The sequence below is a fragment of the Ranitomeya imitator genome, chromosome 3 (assembly GCF_032444005.1).
Source record: "Ranitomeya imitator isolate aRanImi1 chromosome 3, aRanImi1.pri, whole genome shotgun sequence".
Classification (NCBI taxonomy): Eukaryota; Metazoa; Chordata; class Amphibia; order Anura; family Dendrobatidae; genus Ranitomeya; species Ranitomeya imitator.
Genome location: NC_091284.1, coordinates 809,949,039 through 809,968,918, shown reverse-complemented (window position 1 = coordinate 809,968,918; position 19,880 = coordinate 809,949,039).

Genomic DNA, 19,880 nt, shown 5'->3' with positions numbered 1-19,880 from the left:
GGCAAGAAAGGATAACTGTAACCAGGTACCCCAAACATGCAACACATTCACACTCCAGGCCACCAGGGGGAGCTTTTGATAATATTTACTAGGTGATTCCCCATATATATATATAACTGGTAGTCTGTAGGGAAATTAGTCAGTTCCAGACATCAGTCTGAGGAGGACAGAAGGTTTACGAAGCTGTGCATGCCACAGAGCTGCAGCTCCTGGAAAGAGACATTTAGAAAGCTGAATTGATTGCAGTGAGTGTGCAGGAGAGGAAGCACAGGAGAGGATACCAGAAGGGGAGCAGGCTGCCTCCTTCTGAGGCTCAGAAATTCGGTAGCCGGAACACCGAGGTTATAAGGACCTCCATGCCTTACATCTGAGACTGGCAGGACAGCTAATTGCACGTTACCTGTCGAACCCAACACTCAGAAGGCTGTTGTGAATTCTGTTGTCGGGCTCCCTCCTGTGGTCATGAATGGTACTTCGGCTGGTTCTGTCCATGGACTTCCTCTGGTGGGTGTTTCTGAGTTTCACAGGTGACGAGGTTAATTCGTTAGCTGCTGCTCTATTTAACTCCACTTAGATCTTTGCTCCATGCCACCTGTCAATGTTCCAGTATTGGTCTGTTCACTCCTGGATCGTTCTTGTGACCTATCTTCCCATCAGAAGCTAAGTTCCAGCTTGTATTTCTTTGGTTTGCTATTTTTCTGTCCAGCTTGCTATTTAATTTGTTTTCTTGCTTGCTGGAAGCTCTGGGACACAGAGGGAGCGCCTCCGCACCGTGAGTCGGTGCGGAGGGTCTTTTTGCGCCGTCTGCGTGGTCTTTTTGTAAGTTTTTGTGCTGACCGCAAAGTAACCTTTCCTATCCTCAGTCTGTTCAGTAAGTCGGGCCTCACTTTGCTATATCTATTTCATCTCTGTGTTTGTATTTTAATCTTTACTCACAGTCATTATATGTGGGGGCTGCCTTTTCCTTTGGGGAATTTCTCTGAGGCAAGGTAGGTTTTATTTTTCTATCTTCAGGGCTAGCTAGTTTCTTAGGCTGTGCCGAGTTGCATAGGGAGCGTTTGTTGTGAATTCTGTGGCAGAGCTCCCTCCTGTGGTCACAAGTGGTACTTCTGCTGATTCTCTCTGTGAGCTTCTGTTGGTGGAGGGAAGTGGTACTGTGGCTTCTGAGTTTCCTCCCTCAGGTGATCTGGTGAGGTCGTTAGGTGCTTCTCTACTTAACTCCACCTAATGCTTTGATCCTGGCTTCCTGTCAATGTTCCAGTGTTGGACTTGCTTTTCCCTGGATCATTCCTATGGCCTGCTGCTCTGCATAGCTAAGTTCTTCTTTGCTATTTGTTTGCTATTTTTTCTGTCCAGCTTGTCTAATTTGTTGCTGGAAGCTCTGGGACGCAAAGGGTGTACCTCCTTTGCGTGGTTTTCTTTAGGGTTTTGTGTAGACCGCAAAGTTACCTTTTCTATCCTCGATCTGTTAAGAAAGTCGGGCCTCACTTTGCTGAATCTATTTCATCTCTACGTTTGTCTTTTCATCTTAACTCACAGTCATTATATGTGGGGGGCTGCCTTTTCCTTTGGGGTATTTCTCTGAGGCAAGGTAGGCTTATTTTCTATCTTCAAGCTGGTTAGTTTCTCAGGCTGTGCCGAGTTGCATAGGCAGAGTTAGGCGCAATCCATGGCTGCCTCTAGTGTTGTTTGGAGAGGATTAGGGATTGCGGTCTGCAGAGTTCCCACGTCTCAGAGCTCGTTCTATGATTTTGGGTTATTGTCAGATCACTGTATGTGTTCTGACCGCTATGTCCATTGTAGTACTGAATTGCCTTTCATAACAGTACAGGAAGCCAAAAGTACTAATGATTCTCAATAGAGGGAAAAAAGAAGTTCTGAGACCATTTTTTTTTCTTTGCACTGTGTTTTGCCTTTTTTTTCCCCTAGACATTTGGGTGGTTCAGTACACAGGTGTAGCAATGGACATTAGAAGTCTGTCTTCATTTGTGGATCAGCTCTCGGCAAGAGTACAAAAGATTCAAGACACTATTGATCAGAAATCTATGTTAGAACCAAGAATTCCTATTCCTGATTTGTTTTTTGGAGATAGAACTAAGTTTCTGAGTTTCAAAAATAATTGTAAATTATTTCTGGCCTTGAAACCTCGCTCCTCTGGTGATCCAGTTCAACAGGTTTTGATTGTTATTTCTTTTTTGCGGGGCGACCTTCAGGACTGGGCATTTTCTCTTGCGCCAGGAGATACTGCATTGAGTAATATCGATGCGTTTTTCCTGGCCCTCGGATTGCTGTACGATGAACCTAATTCAGTGGATCAGGCAGAGAAAAATTTGCTGGCTTTTTGTCAGGGTCAGAATGAGATAGAGGTATATTGTCAGAAATTTAGAAAGTGGTCCGTGCTCACTCAATGGAATGAATCTGCGCTGGCAGCTATGTTCAGAAAGGGTCTCTCTGAAGTCCTTAAGGATGTCATGGTGGGATTTCCTATGCCTGCTGGTTTGAATGAGTCTATGTCTTTGGCCATTCAGATCGGTCGACGCTTGCGCGAGCGTAAATCTGTGCACCATTTGGCGGTATTACCTGAGCTTAAACCTGAGCCTATGCAGTGCGATAGGACTTTGACCAGAGTTAAACGGCAAGAACACAGACGTCTGAATGGGCTGTGTTTCTACTGTGGTGATTCCACTCATGCTATCTCTGATTGTCCTAAACGCACTAAGCGGTTCGCTAGGTCTGCCACCATTGGTACGGTACAGTCAAAATTTCTTCTCTCCGTTACCTTGATCTGCTCTTTGTCATCGTATTCTGTCATGGCATTTGTGGATTCAGGCGCTGCCCTGAATTTGATGGACTTGGAGTATGCTAAGCGTTGTGGGTTTCTCTTAGAGCCCTTGCAGTGTCCTATTCCATTGAGAGGAATTGATGCCACGCCTTTGGCCAAGAAAAAGCCTCAATACTGGACCCAGCTGACCATGTGCATGGCTCCTGCACATCAGGAGGTTATTCGCTTTCTGGTGTTGCATAATCTGCATGATGTGGTCGTGTTGGGGTTGCCATGGCTACAAGCCCATAATCCAGAATTAGATTGGAAATCCATGTCGGTGTCCAGCTGGGGTTGTCAGGGGGTACATGGTGATGTTCCATTTCTGTCAATTTCGTCATCCACCCCTTCTGAGGTTCCAGAGTTCTTGTCTGATTACCGGGATGTATTTGATGAGCCCAAGTCCGATACCCTACCTCCGCATAGGGATTGTGATTGTGCTATCAATTTGATTCCTGGTAGTAAATTCCCAAAAGGTCGACTGTTTAATTTATCCGTGCCTGAGCACGCCGCTATGCGCAGTTATGTGAAGGAATCCCTGGAGAAGGGGCATATTCGCCCGTCATCGTCACCATTAGGAGCAGGGTTCTTTTTTGTAGCCAAGAAGGATAGTTCGCTGAGACCTTGTATAGATTACCGCCTTCTAAATAAGATCACGGTTAAATTTCAGTACCCCTTGCCATTGTTATCTGATTTGTTTGCTCGGATTAAGGGGGCTAGTTGGTTCACCAAGATAGATCTTCGTGGTGCGTATAATCTGGTGCGAATCAGGCGAGGAGATGAATGGAAAACTGCATTTAATACGCCCGAGGGTCATTTTGAGTATCTAGTGATGCCATTCGGACTTGCCAATGCTCCATCAGTGTTTCAGTCCTTTATGCATGACATCTTCCGAGAGTACCTGGATAAATTCCTGATTGTGTACTTGGATGACATTTTGATCTTCTCGGATGATTGGGAGTCTCATGTGAAGCAGGTCAGAACAGTTTTTCAGGTCCAGCGTGCTAATTCTTTGTTTGTGAAGGGATCAAAGTGTCTCTTTGGTGTGCAGAAGGTTTCATTTTTGGGGTTCATCTTTTCCCCTTCTACTATCGAGATGGATCCTGTTAAGGTCCAAGCCATCCATGATTGGACTCAGCCGACATCTCTGAAAAGTCTGCAAAAGTTCCTGGGCTTTGCTAATTTTTATCGTCGCTTCATCTGCAATTTTTCTAGTATTGCCAAACCATTGACCGATTTGACCAAGAAGGGTGCTGATTTGGTCAATTGGTCTTCTGCTGCTGTGGAAGCTTTTCAAGACTTGAAGCGTCGTTTTTCTTCTGCCCCTGTGTTGTGTCAACCAGATGTTTTTCTTCCGTTCCAGGTCGAGGTTGATGCTTCTGAGATTGGAGCAGGGGCTGTTTTGTCGCAGAGAGGTTCTGATTGCTCAGTGATGAAACCATGCGCTTTTTTTTCCAGGAAGTTTTCGCCTGCTGAGCGAAATTATGATGTGGGCAACCGAGAGTTGCTGGCCATGAAGTGGGCATTCGAGGAGTGGCGTCATTGGCTTGAAGGAGCTAAGCATCGCGTGGTGGTATTGACTGATCATAAGAACTTGACTTATCTTGAGTCTGCTAAGCGGTTGAATCCTAGACAGGCTCGTTGGTCGCTGTTTTTGCCCGTTTTGACTTTGTGATTTCGTACCTTCCGGGCTCTAAAAATGTGAAGGCGGATGCTCTGTCTAGGAGTTTTGTGCCCGACTCTCCGGGTTTGTCTGAGCCGGTGGGTATCCTCAAGGAAGGAGTAATTGTGTCTGCCATCTCCCCTGATTTGCGGCGGGTGCTGCAAAAATTTCAGGCTAATAAACCTGATCGTTGTCCAGCGGAGAGACTGTTTGTCCCTGATAGGTGGACCAATAAAGTTATCTCTGAGGTTCATTGTTCGGTGTTGGCTGGTCATCCTGGAATCTTTGGTACCAGAGAGTTGGTGGCTAGATCCTTTTGGTGGCCGTCTCTGTCGCGGGATATGCATGTTTTTGTGCAGTCCTGTGGGATTTGTGCTCGGGCTAAGCCCTGCTGTTCTCGTGCCAGTGGGTTGCTTTTGCCCTTTCCGGTCCCGAAGAGGCCTTGGACACATATCTCTATGGATTTTATTTCTGATCTTCCCGTTTCTCAAAAGATGTCAGTCATTTGGGTGGTCTGTGATCGCTTTTCTAAGACGACATTCCAGAGAATATCGTTTCTGACAGAGGTTCCCAGTTTGTTTCAAGGTTTTGGCGAGCCTTTTGTGGTAGGATGGGCATTGACTTGTCTTTTTCCTCGGCTTTCCATCCTCAGACTAATGGCCAGACCGAACGAACCAATCAGACCTTGGAAACATATCTGAGATGCTTTGTTTCTGCCGATCAGGATGACTGGGTGTCCTTTTTGCCTTTGGCTGAGTTCGCCCTTAATAATCGGGCCAGCTCGGCTACCTTGGTTTCGCCATTTTTCTGCAATTCTGGGTTCCATCCTCGTTTCTCTTCAGGACAGGTTGAGTCTTCGGACTGTCCTAGTGTGGATACTGTGGTGGACAGGTTGCAGCAGATTTGGACTCATGTAGTGGACAATTTGACCTTGTCCCAGGAGAAGGCTCAACGTTTCGCTAATCGCAGACGCCGTGTGGGCCCCCGACTTCGTGTTGGGGATCTGGTTTGGTTATCTTCTCGTCATATTCCTATGAAGGTTTCCTCTCCTAAGTTTAAACCTCGTTTCATTGGTCCGTATAGGATTTCTGAGGTTCTTAATCCTGTGTCTTTTCGTCTGACCCTTCCAGATTCTTTTTCCATACATAACGTATTCCATAGGTCATTGTTGCGGAGATACGTGGCACCTATGGTTCCATCTGTTGATCCTCCTGCCCCGGTTTTGGTGGAGGGGGAATTGGAGTATATTGTGGAGAAGATTTTGGATTCTCGTGTTTCTAGACGGAAACTCCAGTATCTGGTTAAATGGAAGGGTTATGCTCAGGAAGATAATTCCTGGGTTTTTGCCTCTGATGTCCATGCTCCCGATCTTGTTCGTGCCTTTCATGTGGCTCATCCTGGTCGGCCTGGGGGCTCTGGTGAGGGTTCGGTGACCCCTCCTCAAGGGGGGGTACTGTTGTGAATTCTGTGGCAGAGCTCCCTCCTGTGGTCACAAGTGGTACTTCTGCTGATTCTCTCTGTGAGCTTCTGTTGGTGGAGGGAAGTGGTACTGCGGCTTCTGAGTTTCCTCCCTCAGGTGATCTGGTGAGGTCGTTAGGTGCTTCTCTACTTAACTCCACCTAATGCTTTGATCCTGGCTTCCTGTCAATGTTCCAGTGTTGGACTTGCTTTTCCCTGGATCATTCCTGTGGCCTGCTGCTCTGCATAGCTAAGTTCTTCTTTGCTATTTGTTTGCTATTTTTTCTGTCCAGCTTGTCTAATTTGTTGCTGGAAGCTCTGGGACGCAAAGGGTGTACCTCCGTGCCGTTAGTTCGGTACGGAGGGTCTTTTTGCCCCCTTTGCGTGGTTTTCTTTAGGGTTTTGTGTAGACCGCAAAGTTACCTTTTCTATCCTCGATCTGTTAAGAAAGTCGGGCCTCACTTTGCTGAATCTATTTCATCTCTACGTTTGTCTTTTCATCTTAACTCACAGTCATTATATGTGGGGGGCTGCCTTTTCCCTTGGGGTATTTCTCTGAGGCAAGGTAGGCTTATTTTCTATCTTCAGGCTAGTTAGTTTCTCAGGCTGTGCCGAGTTGCATAGGCAGAGTTAGGCGCAATCCACGGCTGCCTCTAGTGTTGTTTGGAGAGGATTAGGGATTGCGGTCTGCAGAGTTCCCACGTCTCAGAGCTCGTTCTATGATTTTGGGTTATTGTCAGATCACTGTATGTGCTCTGACCGCTATGTCCATTGTAGTACTGAATTGCCTTTCATAACAGCGTTAGGCGCAATCCACGGCTATTTCTAGTGAGTTTGATAGGTTTAGGGATTGCGGTCAGCAGAGTTTCCACGTCCCAGAGCTCGTCCTTATTATCAGTAACTATCAGGTCATTCCGTGTGCTCTTAACCACCAGGTCCATTATTGTCCTGACCACCAGGTCATAACAGGAGGCATGGTGACACCCCACAGAGTCGGGTCATCTAAGAGACCTTATAAACAGGCTCAAATCACCAGTCATACGGGTCTTGTCCTATCCTATCCGGGGGACAGAGAGAAAGAGATAACATCTGTGAGGACCTTATGTGAAGATTCTAGCAGTAAGGGACTACACCACTACAGCGCAAAGGAAGGCTTCTATTCTCCATCTGGATAAGGGGACTCTGGACTTGCCTCCAAACTGGCCAGACCCTATCTGCCCTGTGATCCAGTGCCCTGGACTGTGGCTGCTGAAGTCTTCAGTAAACGAGGTAAAGAGACTGCGAACCTGTGTCCTCATTCCTTGCTGCACCTCTCACCATTCTACCATCCACATAACTGGGAAGCCCTGGGGATATACTTCACCTGTAGGAAGTTATACTATCTAGCTGCCATAACATCACCCCAGAGGACCCCTTAAAGCAGTGTTGGTCACCCTAACCGAATACCACAGGTGGCGTTACGAACATAAACTTTATTCCCTTTAAAGACCTTTCCCTTTTACATGGGCGCCCTGGGCCACGGACCGGGTCGCCACCGTGACATCCCCCTGTGAACACCGGACCCGGTACCGAGTACCCCACGGCCCTGGTGGGCGACTCAATAGCTAGACAAAGAGGATGGGTCAAGGAAGGGCTTTTTGAGGATGGGTGTGATCGAGGCATGTTTGAAGCATGAGGGGAAGACATCAATTGTTAGTGACAGGTTGAAGAGATGGGTTAGGGCTGGAATGAAGACTGTGGTGAGGTTTGGGATGAGGTGGGACAGGATTGGGTTAAGTTCATAGGTGGTGAGATGTGATTTGGAGAGTAAAGTTGATATTCTGTAATAGAGGAGAAGCTGGTTTTGGGGGAGGAGGGCTGTGTCTTTATGAGGAGGGGCAGTGGGGACTGTATTTATCCTGGCCACCAGCTCTGCACCAACCCCTAGGCCCGATGACACCTTGCTGGGCCCCTTTCCAATCTTGCCGACTCCAACGCCCAGATGGGCACGTTACCGACTTCCCCGGGACGACAGCGGCCTGGGTCAGATGACAGCCCCACTCATCCCAGTTACTTGACCCCAGGCTAGCTCCCTGGAACCAATGGTGTTCGCAGAGGGACCCACGAAGGTGGATATGATCGTGCTCCAGGGGGAGATCCCCATGATTACCTGGCGGGAGCATTGCAGGCGTCGGGAGGAGAGGGAGAGACAGGAATCCTTGGCCCGTGAAGCAGCGTTTGAGGAGAGGAATCTGGCAGGGAAGGCCCAAATGCATAAAATCCCTCGGGCAGAAAGAGGACCACTGCAGCAGGGGGAGGTAGTTGTCTTCTATAAGCAGAGAGGCTGGGGATTTATCAAAGAAGCCGGAATGATAAATTAAATCTTCATCAACCGAAGGGATGTGGAATCCCATTTAATGGAGGGACACCCTGACAGGGACCTAAACACTGGTGACCGAGTAACCTATACCAGCCACATTGGTGAAAAAGGGTGGTATGCACTAGACTGTGAAAGACGTGCAATAACCTCAGTCCCTGCAGGCGCAGCAGGCCAGGCCAACTACCAAATGTGATCAATCCACCCAGACACCAGTAGTGGAACCAGCCAGCAGGCCCTGGTGTGCAGTACCAGTGGAACGCTATGACCCTCAATTTTCCTTTTCAGGAAGTAGCAACAGTCCTGAGCTACCCTGGAAAAAGAAGGACTGATTGTGCACTGGATCCGTCGGAAAATAGCGATCCGTCGGAAGATAGCGGTCCGGCGGAGGAACGCTTTTTTGCACGTCGGAAAATCGCTCAGCGACAGGTCCTGCGCTGTCCATCATTGGCTATAATGGAGGCCTATGGATGCAGGATCCTTCGCTGACTGTCAAACACAGGAATCCAGCGACGTATCCCGTTTTTTTTTCATTCTGAGCATGCCTGGAAGGATTTTCTAGTCCGTGACTCACTCTCTCTCTCTCTCTCCCCCTCCAGAAATGTATGCATTAAAATTCAGCTACTACCAAATTTGTCAGTTTACTGGATGCTTTACATCCGTTTGCCAATCTCTTTACAATGTCCGTCGATACGTCGCGCTGACGCATTGTGAGGCTGTCTCAAGACGGAAGTGTTAAAGGAGCCTTACCTGGCAAAGGTTTTTGCATTAAGGTGTTTACGCCAAAAGTGCCTCCCATAAGGGAAGAAAAAGTTATGTACCTGTTTGAATGTATTTCCAAAAATGTTGCACCTTTTTTAACCTGTTGGTTAAGTTTTCTTTTCCCAGTCCACGAGTACTGGATTTAACCGGGGTGGGGATGTGGCACCCCAGGAGTTCAGGTACCACAGTGGTGCTGCCTTCCTCTCGGGGAGGGTAGTGCTATGCCTGGAGACAAGTGGGATCCCTTTGGCAGGTAAATCTTACACACAACATATTCTAACTCCTGGCCAGAAGGGGGAACAAAAAACCCTGTTTTAGAGGAACTTCCCTGATATCTATCCTGGTCTGGAGGAGGAGTTAGTTCAGTCTGGAGCAGACAGTGAAGGGAGAGGAGTGATTAGAAGCTCAGGGAGGCTGCGATAGGGCCTCCTGTGAGCCAGAGCGAAGAAACCGGGCAGCGGGAGCCCAAGGTTGTGAATAACTACAAGGTCCACAGCAGAACCGGAGGGCGTAGGACTATAAGTAGATTGCCCATACCATACCTGAGGTAAAGCAGCAGTTAGAGCCTGGAGTCACCGTGTCAAAGACCCCAAGAGAACAGCTCAAGCTGCCTACTGTGCAGGTTCTGTCCCAGGACAGGAGAGAGAAAGGGGTACCTTGCCAGCAAACCATAGGTAGCAAGGTGCCAGAAAACCAGAGCATCGAGGAAGGCTCCCAACCTGACCTGCCAAGGGAAATTACTACTTGTTTCCAGGCTGCCTGGACTCCTACTGTATCCGTTGTCGGTACCCTGGACTGAGGCCTGCTACCATCAGTAACTCAGGTAAAGACTGCAACTCTGTGTCATCCGTTATTTACCAGCAACCCACCATCCCTGCCATACACCTTCGGAACCTTGGGGACCCCCGCTTCATCTGTGGGAAGCATCACCATCTTGCTGCAACAATATCACCCCAGAGAACCCCTTTAAGCAGCGTCGGTCCTTCTGACCGAGAGCCACAGGTGGCGTCACGAATAAACTTTAATACCAAATTCCCTTTAAAGACTTTTCCCCTATTAAGTGAGCGCCCTTGGCCACGGACCGGGTCGCAGCCACCGTGAGATCCCTTTAAGAGTGACCAGACCCGGTACCGAGTATCCCCATTGCCCTGGTGGGCAACTCGGGGGGCTTAGCCTTGCTAGGTATCTACCAAATCACATGAACTTAGAGGAAATTTCTATTGCAAAGTACTTACCCAAGACAGACTAATATCGGATTCCACCTTTAAAAACCTATAAATAAAAATCCTGTGATTGAGAAAGATATTTAGAACATTTACAGTATTTTATGCATATTTGGTTATCAGAAACTGTCAACAAGTCTGTTGATAGACACATGTCTAACAGCAATTACTGCCGGAATCCTCTGGGCACGGAGTGGGCTCAGGACATGAGCCGGCTCCATACAAATTCTCAGATTGGGCTCAGGACATGAGTCAGCTCCATACAAATTCTCAGATTGGGCTCAGGACATGAGCCGGCTCCATACAAATTCTCAGAGTGTGCTCAGGACATGAGTCAGCTCCATACAAATTCTCTCAACCACGAGAAATGCATGTGTAAACTGACGGAGAGCGGTAGCCATGGATGAGCTGCTGCTCGATAACGTCCTGGCTCTTTACAGAAAATCATGTCCCAGTACCAATGTGCTATCAGGTGTGGGGAGCGTCACACTCACTTGTAGGCTGCAGTCCTCCGATGTCTCCAGGCCTCCATCTTCAGGAGCCGCCATATATATAACTCAGTAGACTCGCACGTCACTTCAACAAGCAAAAGCTTACTGGACAGCTCAAGTTCATCAGATGGTAACCCGCACTATTGGGCACAACACTCCTTAGTCCTTGTTTCCTTAATATAGTACATCTTCAGTATCACTATCCATTCCTCCTGGACTATCCCTATATTTACTGTTCCTGTCAGCCCCTAGGACTTCCTGTCCAGCCCGGCAGTGCCTCCACAATGCATTACCTTCCGTCTATAGTCACCTGTACGCCAGAGGATAACTCTTCGTAGTGCCTGTACCGAGCCTTGAGCTCCGGACATTGCAGGAATGTCTACAAGGGATCCTAGTAAAACTTCCCACTGCCCCGAATGATAGATGCTCGTTGTTACGTGTTACGGAACCACTCAGCACCCAGAATATGTTGTGCAGTTATAAGTATGTATAATAGGTTCCATGTGAGATGTATGTCCCTAATGCATCAGCCCACAGGCTGCGCCCCTGGGCAGAGGGGACACGATATGCCCCTTTTGTCCTCCCCCCACCTTTGTAATTCCCACAGTAAATATCGGTAGGCTCCGGCCACCTGCGGCTATTGTAATGTATGTCTGGCCTGCCGCTTTTCTATTGGCCTGCCCTCTGTATCTGTGTTATATATATATATATATATCAGCATCCTTCATTCAGACTCCAGCCAAAGCAGAGTGGACCTCCTGAAACACGGGGTGGTACTGAAAGAGGTACCCCAGCTTGGTAGATCCCGTTACACTCACCAACTGCAACTTGAACTTGACCTTTGTTACTGCATTTCCCTATCTAATAATCTGTCAGGAGGCAGCCCCTTTTTACTTGGGCATGCCCTTCCCACTATGGGCTAGTCCCGAACCTTTAACTATGTCTGTCCCTATGTCTGTAGCTGACAGATAGGCTTTTACAAACCTTATGTATGGCATTTGCATATATCAATCATATTACATTTAGACTGTTTACCAAAGTTTATCTTATCCTATGGTCACTTCCTTAAGTACTATTATTATTATTATTATTTATTATTATAGCGCCATTTATTCCATGGCGCTTTACATGTAAGGAGGGGTATACATAATAAAAACAAGTACAATAATCTTGAACAATACAAGTCACGACTGGTACAGGAGGAGAGAGGACCCTGCCCGCGAGGGCTCACAATCTACAAGTACTACAACCCAAATATATGTATTATATCGCTTATCTTATACTTTACATTCCCTGTAGCCATGCTGCACACTATGCCATAATATAGAGTCACACGCTATACATTATACATTACCATATAATATTATGGTAATTATGCAAATTGTCTCTTCAGAGAGGAAGAGAGCTAATACTCTAGTGCCACCTATTGGAAGTAGCAATCCTAACAGTCAATGTCGCCCCTTTAACGAGCCTTGTCACATGACTTAGGATAATCGCCGAACCAGAATCTCAATTTCCAGACAATAGGTGGCACTAGAGTTCTAGCACTCTTTGCATAATTAGCATATTTCCCAGAGGCTTTAAGTCTCCTCATCTCGGCATGCTTAGCATGTCAATCTCCGCGAGCAGAAACGATACTTCTTACATATAACATTATGTACGCCTAAAACTGCAGCACACAGTTCACACTTCACATGTCAAAATGTATCTAAAACCGCATGACGCTGTTCACATTGTAATAAGCCACACAGCACGATTGATGTCTTCAGGGGTACAAACAGAATAGTGCAGGGCTCCCCCTGACCATGGACCACACGGCAGTCAGGTTACTACTCCTAATATCTGTATGCCTCTGGATCTGGAAGAGTTTAATCTAATGTGTATGGGGACCTTTAAGCCCTTATAATAAAATTAACTATACTGCTCTGCAATCTCTCTGGTTATGAGGGTCACATGGGGAGGCCTATTGGAAATATGACCCGACTCCAGTATTTCTTTGGTATCGATCAGTAAGGGGAGATGTATCTTCAGAAAGTTCTTTCTGGTAAACAAAACTTAATTTAGTCCAGGCAGCAAAACCACAGGAGGCTGAAGCTTTCCTCTGCCATCAGGTTACAGCAGAAATAAAAAAAAAAAAAAAGTTGCAACCATTGTGGAGGATGCTGATTGCAATGACTGCAAAGTTCGAAAACTTTATAGGGAACAACATTGACACCTAGTGGCCAGAATTGATTACTACAACAAGTAAATATGATGGTAGAAATTTGTACCTAATTAGACCAAAAAATCTTTTTTGATGTTGGGGAAGTAAATCTGGTTCGCAATTTGTTCTACATAATCCCAAAGGTGTTGGATGGGATTGCTGACAGGACTCACGTTTTTTTCACATCAATCTGGAATCCTGCTGTCCTTAGGGAGCTCACTGCACTTTATTTCTCCATGTGGCCGCGCTTTCACTATGGCATCCAGACAGCATCCTAACACTATTAGCCTGCATATTAACCCTATATCTGCTGGCAAATAGCTTTTGGGGACACGACAGGTTCCCTTTTAATGAGTATTGCCCAGAGTGCCCCCCTTAATTCGTCATTATGACACTAAAGTGCCCACTTAACTAGTCATAATGCCCAGAATATGGCCTTAATGAATGGCAATGCCACAAAAGTGCTCCCTTAGCCAAAAATAATTCTCCGAGTGCCCTCTTAATGAGTAATAATGTCCCGTAAATGCCCCCTTAACAAGTAATTATCCCCCAAGTGTCCTTTTGATTCATTATAATGCCCCCTTAACAAGTAGTACTGCCTCGAGTGGCCCTTTAACAAGTAGAATCTATTGAGAACGCCCCCTTAAGAAGTAATAATCCCCCAAACCGGTGTGGAGCATTTTTAATGCTGGTGTCCTGTTGTCCTGGCTTACAGGACGCGAAATAGTAGGACATAAACGCTACGCCTTCATGCTCCACCATGGCTTTTTAGTGCGAATGTCCTGTAGTACCATCATGCGACTATGAGGGACCCATAGAGAAAAGGGGCGCAATCATATGGTGAAAATCAGTGCAAGACTCGCCACTCCAGAAAAACGGAATCAATATGAAGTAAGGTACAGTTTGGTAGCATTACCATGCAGAGAGTGGAGGCCATTTTGATCTGTGGCAGAAGACCACTTTATACATTCACCACTGGCCACCAACAGAAGCTCCAGTAATAATTGTGGTGCATAGTAGTGAATATGTCCAAAATACACCATGTGCTGCCAGTAGGCGGCACTGCAGACAGACTCATCGCCTGCAGCCTCCCTCTCAGCAGCGGCTGCAATTTGGGGGTTTGTATGGAGAAAAGTACCGGACCCATGTCTTAATCATTAAATTCAGGTTTGTCATTCAATCCCATTGCCCCATGTGTATAACATCCAGCCCCATTGCCCCCGGCAGTAGCGTAGCCACCAGGCGTCAGAGGGTGCGGCCGCTCTACACTGAATAAGCATGCACAGCGCGTCGATACAGCTAAACTCTGTGATGGGACAGGGAGAATCAGTCTTCCTGCACTATCACTCCACAGAAAAGTAGTAAGACACGAGTAAGATGGTGGAGCAGCATGATGACGTCATCACACCGGCAGTCTGTGTGCTACAGCATGATTACTTCACCTCGTTAGTCCTCCAACGTCTTGGTCCTGTCTGCTGGTGGACTGTTCCGGAACTATGGTTATGTGAGTATGAGATTTTTTTAAATTTTATTTTAATAATGTTTGTGGAGGATCTACTGGGTATCATTCATACAGTGTGTGGGAAATACTGGGGGTCATTCATACAGTGTGTGGGGACTACTGGGGGTCATTCATACAGTGTGTGGAAACTACGGTGGGTCATTCATACAGTGTGTGGGAACTACTGGGGGTCATTCATACAGTGTGTGGGAAATACTGGGGGTCATTCATACAGTGTGTGGGAACTACTGGGGGTCATTCATACAGAGTGTGGGAACTACGGAGGGTCACTTATACAGTGTGTGGGAACTACTGGGGGTCATTCATACAGTGTGTGGGAAATACTGGGGTCCATTCATACAGTGTGTGGGAACTACTGGGGGTCATTCATGCAGTGTGTGGGAACTACTGGGGTCCTTCATACAGTGTGTGGGAACTACGGAGGGTCATTCATACAGTGTGTGGGAACTACTGTGGGTCATTCATACAGTGTGTGGGAACTACTGGGGGTCATTCATACAGTGTGTGGGAACTACTGGGTCCATTCATGCGGTGTGTGAGGACTACTGGTGACCATCCATAGAGTGTGGGGGGACTACTGGGAGCCATCCATACAGTGTGTGGAGACTACTGGGGGCCATCCATACAGTGTGTGAGGACAACTGGGGGTCATCCATACAGTGCGGCGGGACTACTGGGGGCCATCTATATAGTGTGGGGGGACTACGGAGGATCATTCATACAGTGTGTGGGAACTACTGGGGTCCATTCATACGGTGTGTGAGGACTACTGGTGACCATCCATACAGTGTGGGGGAACTACTGGGGGCCATCCATACAGTGTGTGGAGACTACTGGGGGCCATCCATACAGTGTGTGAGAACTACTGGGGGCCATCCATACAGTGCGGCGGGACTACTGGGGGCCATCCATATAGTGTGGGGGGACTACTGAGGATCATTCATACAGTGTGTGGGAACTACTTGGGGTCATTCATACAGTGTGTGGGAACTACGGGGGTCCGTTCATAAAGTATGTGGGAACTACTGTGGGTCATTCATACAGTGTGTGGGAACTACTGGGGGTCATTCATGCAGTGTGGGAACTACTGGGGTCCACTCATACAGTGTGTGGGAACTACGGTGGGTCATTCATACAGTGTGTGGGAATTATTGGGGGTCATTCATACAGTGTGTGGGAACTACTGGGGTCCATTCATACGGTGTGTGAGGACTACTGGGGGCCATCCATACAGTGTGTGGGGACTACAGGGGGCCATCCATAAGGTGGTGGGGGGACTACTGGGGGCCATCCATACAGTGTGTGGGGACTACAGGGGGCCATCCATTTTGTGTATGGGGACTGCTGGGGTCCATCCACACAGTGTGTGAGGACTACTGGGGGCCATCCATACAGTGTGGGGGGATTACTAGGGACCATCCATACAGTGTGGTGGGCCTACTGGGATCCATCCATACAGTGTGTGGGAACTACTGGGGTCCATTCAAACAGTGTGTGGGAACTATGGAGGGTCATTCATACAGTGTGTAGGAACTACTGGGGGTCATTCATACAGTGTGTGGGAACTACAGGCATCCATTCATACAGTGTGTGGGAACTACGGAGGGTCATTCATACAGTGTGTGGGAACTACTGGGGGTCATTCATACAGTGTGTGAGAACTACTGAGGGTCATTCATACAGTGTGTGGGAACTACTGGGGTCCATTCATACGGTGTGTGAGGACTACTGGGGACCATCTATACAGTGTGGGGGGACTACTGGGGGCCATCCATACAGTGTGTGGGGACTACTGGGGGCCATCCATACAGTGTGTGAAGACTACTGGGGGCCATCTATACAGCACGGGGGGACGACTGGGGGCCATTCATACAGTGTGTGAGGACTATTGGGGGCCATCCATACAGTGTGGCGGGACTACTGGGGGCCATCCATATAGTGTGGGGGGACTACGGAGGGTCATTCATACAGTGTGTGGGAACTACTGGGGGTCATTCATACAGTGTGTGGGAACTACTGGGGGTCATTCATGCAGTGTGTGGGAACTACTGGGGTCCATTCATACAGTGTGTGGGAACTACGGAGGGTCATTCATACAGTGTGTGGGAACTATTGGGGGTCATTCATACAGTGTGTGGGAACTACTGGGATCCATTCATACGGTGTGTGAGGACTACTGGGGACCATCCATACAGTGTGGGGGGACTACTGGCGACCATCCATACAGTGTGTGGGAACTACGGAGGGTCATTCATACAGTGTGTGGGAACTACTGGGGTCCATTCATACAGTGTGTGGGAACTACTGGGGTCCATTCATACAGTGTGTGGGAACTACTGGGGGTCATTCATGCAGTTTGTGGGAACTACTGGGGTCCATTCATACAGTGTGTGGGAACTACAGAGGGTCATTCATACAGTGTGTGGGAGCTACTGGGAGTCATTCATACAGTGTATGGGAACTACTGAGGGTTATTCATACAGTATGTGGGGGAGCTAATGGGGGTCATTCATGCAGTGTGTGGGAACTTCTGGGGTCCATTCATACAGTGTGTGTGAACTACGGAGGGTCATTCATACAGTGTGTGGGAACTACTGGGGGTCATTCATACAGTGTGTGGGAACTACTGGGGGTCATTCATACAGTATGTGGGAACTACTGAGGGTCATTCATGCAGTGTGTGGGAACTACTGGGGTCCATTCATACAGTGTGTGGGAACTACGGAGGGTCATTCATACAGTGTGTGGGAACTACTAGGGGTCATTCATACAGTGTGTGGGAACTACTGGGATCCATTCATACGGTGTGTGAGGACTACTGGGGACCATCCATACAGTGTGGTGGGCCTACTGGGAGCCATCCATACAGTGTGGGGGGACTACTGGGGTCATCCATACAGTGTGTGGGAACTACTGGGGGTCATTCATGCAGTGTGTGCGAACTACTGGGGCCAATTCATACAGTGTGTGGGAACTACAGAGGGTCATTCATACAGTGTGTGGGAATTCCTGCGGTCCATTCATACAGTGTGTGGGAACTACTGGGGTCCATTCATACAGTGTGTGGGAACTACAGAGGGTCATTCATACAGTGTGTGGGAGCTACTGGGAGTCATTCATACAGTGTATCAGAACTACTGAAGGTTATTCATACAGTGTGGGGGAACTACTGGGGGTCATTCATGCAGTGTGTGGGAACTTCTGGGGTCCATTCATACAGTGTGTGTGAACTACGGAGGGTCATTAATACAGTGTGGGGGAACTACTGGGGGTCATTCATACAGTGTGTGGGAACTACTAAGGTCCATTCATACAGTGTGCGGGGGGACTACTGGGGGACATCCATACAGTGTGTGGGGACTACTTGGGGCCATCCATACAGTGTGTGGGGACTACTTGGGGCCATCCATACAGTGTGTGAGGACTACTGGGGGCCATCCATACAGTGTGTGAGGACTACTGGGGGCAATCCATACAGTGCAGCGGGACTACTGGGGCCATCCATATAGTGTGGGGGGACTACGGAGGGTCATTCATAAAGTGTGTTGGAACTACTGGGGGTCATTCATACAGTGTGCGGGAACTACTTGGGTCCATTCATACAGTGTGTGGGAACTACTGGGGTCCATTCATACAGTGTGTAGGAACTACTGGGGGTAATTCATGCAGTGTGTGAGGACTACTGGGGTCCATTCATACTGTGTGTAGGAACAATGGAGGGTCATTCATTCAGTGTGTGAGGACTACTGAGGGCCATCAATACAGTGTGGGGGGACTACTGGGGGTCATTCATGCAGTGTGTGCGAACTACTGGGGCCAATTCATACAGTGTGGGAACTACGGAGGGTCATTCATACAGTGTGTGGGAACTACTGGGGTCCATTCATACAGTGTGTGGGAACTACTGGGGGTCATTCATGCAGTTTGTGGGAACTACTGGGGTCCATTCATACAGTGTGTGGGAACTACGGAGGGTCATTCATACAGTGTGTGGGAACTACTGGGAGTCATTCATACAGTGTGTGGGAACTACTGGGGTCAATTCATACAGTGTGGGAACTACTGGGGGTCATTCATGCAGATTGTGGGAACTACTGGGGTCCACTCATACAATGTGTGGGAACTACGGAGGGTCATTCATACAGTGTGTTGGAACTACTTGGGTCCATTCATACAGTGTGTGGGAAATACTGAGGGTATTTCATACAGTGTGGGGGAACTACTGGGGTCATTCATGCAGTGTGGGAACTACTGGGGGTCATTCATGCAGATTGTGGGAACTACTGGGGTCCACTCATACAATGTGTGGGAACTACGGAGGGTCATTCATACAGTGTGTGGGAACTACTTGGGTCCATTCATACAATGTGTGGGAACTACGGAGGGTCATTCATACAGTGTGTGGGAACTACTTGGGTCCATTCATACAGTGTGTGGGAAATACTGAGGGTATTTCATACAGTGTGGGGGAACTACTGGGGTCATTCATGCAGTGTGGGAACTACTGGGGTCCATTCATACAGTGTGTGGGAACTACGGAGGGTAATTCATACAGTGTGTGGGAACTACTGGGGGTCATTCACACAGTGTGTGGGGGGACTACTAGGGGCCATCCATACAGTGTGTGGGAACTACTGGGGGTCATTCATGCAGTGTGTGGGAACTACTGGGGTCCATTCATACAGTGCAGCGGGACTACTGGGGGCCATCCATATAGTGTAGGGGGACTACGGAGGGTCATTCATACAGTGTGTTGGAACTACTGTGGGTCATTCATACAGTGTGCGGGAACTACTTGGGTCCATTCATACAGTGAGTGGGAACTACTGGGGGTCATTTGTACAGTGTGTGGGAACTAGTGGGGTCCATTCATACAGTGTGTGGGAACTACGGAGGGTAATTCATACAGTGTGTGGGAACTACTGGGGTCCATTCACACAGTGTGCTGGGGGACTACTAGGGGCCATCCATACAGTGTGTGGGGACTACTGGAGGCCATCCATTCAGTGTGTGAGGACTACTGGGGGCCATCCATACAGTGCGGCGGGACTACTGGGGGCCATCTATATAGTGTGGGGGGACTACAGAGGGTCATTTATACAGTGTGTGGGGACTACTGGGGGCCATCTATACAGTGTGGGGGGACTACTGGGGTCCATTCATAAGGTGTATGGGAACTACTGGGGGTCATTCATGCAGTGTGTGCGAACTACTGGGGCCAATTCATACAGTGTGTGGGAACTACGGAGGGTCATTCATACAGTGTGTGGGAACTACTGGGGGTCATTTATACAGTGTGTGGGAACTATTGGGGTCCATTCATACAGAGTGTGGGAACTACTGGGGGTCATTAATGCAGTTTGTGGGAACTACTGGGGTCC